Here is a 2,799-nt window from a genome sequence, read left to right as displayed (position 1 = left end):
GGAGTCTCGCTCTGTCACCTGGGCTGGAGTGCAGTGGTGCAATCTTGGCTGACTGCAACCTCTGCCTCCTGGGTTCAAGCAATTCTCCTGCCTCCGACTCGAGAATAGCTGGGATTACAGGCGCCCGCCACCACGCCCAGCAAATTTTTGGACTTTTAGTAGAGACGGGGTTTCACTTCGTTGGTCAGGCTGGTCTTGAACTCCTGACCTCAGGTGATCTGCCCACCTCAGCCTCCCAAATTGCTGGGATTACAGGTGTGAGCCATGGCTCCCGGCTTAAAACTCTTCTTTTATGAACGTTGACAACTTAGATGAGACCCTATAACTTACTGGTTGAGAGTGAAGGCTCTGGCGTCAAACAACCTGGGTTCACATCCTGGTTTCTCATTTGCTGTGTAGCTGAGAGAGAGTTTCCTAACTTCAATAAGCTACAATTTCATCTGTAAAACAGGAGTTTGAGAAGCCCCAAAGAATCTTAAATGGGTAAAATACGGTAAGAACTGTTTGTGAATGAAAAGGCTTCTAAGACTGGTCTATTCCAGCCTCTAATTTCTCTGTTATAACCTTACCCCTTCAGATCCCCCACTAAAAACACACATATCAACACATACTCTGTTGTGTACACACACATGTACACACACACACATTTTTAGGTAAGAGCCTGTATTCTTCGGAGAAAGTGGTATTTAACTGCTGCAACCACGTCACTTACTTACTTAAAATAAACCACTGTAATTTAGCACAGATTGGAAAGAAAAGGTAACTGCATCCCTGATTCTGTATCCAAATTCCCTCACCCCACCAGCTCAAAAACTTTCAGAGGCTCCCCATTTTTTCCATGAAAAAAAAAGATCGACTCCCTTTTTCCAGGAGTTTGTGGACCCCATGGCCAGATTAATTTATATTACGCTACCTAAGGGTAGCAAGCCTTGGAATCCAGTGGACAACCTTGGACACTACCAAGGGTTCCCTAAACAATTTGCTGCCGTATAAGGAAAGGAAGGCCTGGTGAGGAAAGGTTCAGACTCTCTCAACCAAGAATGGATGAGCTGGGTTTGAGACAAGTGAATAAGGGTCATAAAACATCTTCTAAGGAAGTTTTCTAAACACTGGCCCCGGTAACCGGTCACTGGGCAGTATTTACGGAATGGACACCAGAGGGTAGCAAAATCTCACTCTCCTAGCTCGCAGGCCCTCATAATAAGGAAGCTGGAGAGTGTCAGTGACTCGAGGGTCGCAAAGCCTGGTGTTAGAAAGAGCTCCAACTTCACAGCTCTAACTGTGCGGGGAAGCTGGTTGCTGGGGTTTGTTGACTTAAGAATCTTTTTTGACTCTATGGAGTAGAGGCCTCTTCTTGCCTCTAAGAAGGATGAACATTTGCTCTGTCGTTTTCCAGACTCAGCGGAGCGGAAAAAAAGGTGGAGGTTAGCGTCTAGAGGAGGTGAGAGAAGAAAGAGCACGTTACCTGGGCGACGCCCCGGCCTCCCTTCTTGCTGCTCCAGCCACTGCCTAGAGGCGCCTCTGAGGAACTGCGGGCGAGGCCGGACATTTTCTCCCCGTCGCCTTCCAGCTGCAGGGGCACACACGTTCACGCCCCTCCGGGGACTATTAGGCTTTCCCATCTCCCCTCCTCTCCTTTCCGTCCACCCTTTGGAAGGGCTCATGGAGCCGCGGGGCTTCCCAGTGCCTGCTCAGAGGCGGGGCGGGGCATCTCCCCTCCGTGCATGTGCCTCCCCCGGACTCCTGGGAGACCCCTACCCGGCCTTCCTTTCCCATTCAGACACGGTGGGGGGACGCTCGGGGTTTGATGAGGGAGAGGGAATGAGGCTAGAACTTTCTTAACTAGGCCACCCCGCTGTGTCCCCTGCGCCAGATACCCATCCCCATCGCCACGAGCCCTAGCGGCCCTGCGGGATTCTATAGCCACGGAACCAGAAGGAAGGCGCTGGCGTCCAGTACCCAGTCCTCGAAGTGGAGGCCTGGTGCCTTCCCTCTTGAAGCCGAATAGAGAGATAAGGGATGCGGAAGGGAAGGGTCACGGAGGAGAGAACTCAGAAAATATCCGTCGAAATGCACGCCCCAACCTGAGCATCCCGATTCGAGAACCCTGCCCCCTCCGCCACGCTGTCCGCCCCCATCCCAAGTCTTCCGCTGCTCCCTAACTCCCGCACACTACCGCCTTCCCCAGGCAGCACAGAGGAGCCCATTGTCAGCCCAGAGGCTCGAGGCCCGAGGAGATGGAGGGAAAGGAGGAGGGCGCGCAGGACCCTGTGGGGTTGGGGAATCTCCTGATTTCCCGGCCCTCCGCACTATGCTAGGCCTGCAGGACCTGAAGGTCTATTTTGAGCCCCGGGTCCTACCAAAGTCTAGAAACCGATGGGAGAAGAGGGTCCCGAGCGAGTTAGAGACGGGAGGCTTTCCAGCCGTAGGAAGACTCCAGTTCTGAGCAGAGGAGCCCCAAGGGAATTCACGCACGCCCCAGCCTTTGGAGCGTCCCTTGCAGAGGCTAAACTGATCCCGCGGGGAGCGAGGCCGTGGCGGGAAAAGAGGAGCATCCTCTGCTGGGCCGGCCTCCGAGGGTCGGAGTCGGGGTTACCCGCTGGAGGGCGGGGCGGAGAAGAAAGAAGCTTGCGGGTGAACGGGGCGGGTAGGCTGGGGACGCCCGGAGAGCTGCAGAGAGTCTCGGCGCGGGAGAGGGAGTCCCGGCAAGGGGTCCCGCGCCGAGGCGGGGCTGGCGCTGAAGGGCGGGGCGGGGAGGGGCGGCCGTCTCGGCCCTCCCTGGCGGGGCCCCGCGGCCTG

The sequence above is a fragment of the Cebus imitator genome, unplaced genomic scaffold, assembly GCF_001604975.1.
Source record: "Cebus imitator isolate Cc_AM_T3 unplaced genomic scaffold, Cebus_imitator-1.0 Scaffold83, whole genome shotgun sequence".
Taxonomy (NCBI): domain Eukaryota; kingdom Metazoa; phylum Chordata; class Mammalia; order Primates; family Cebidae; genus Cebus; species Cebus imitator.
This window is presented reverse-complemented; position numbering follows the sequence as displayed.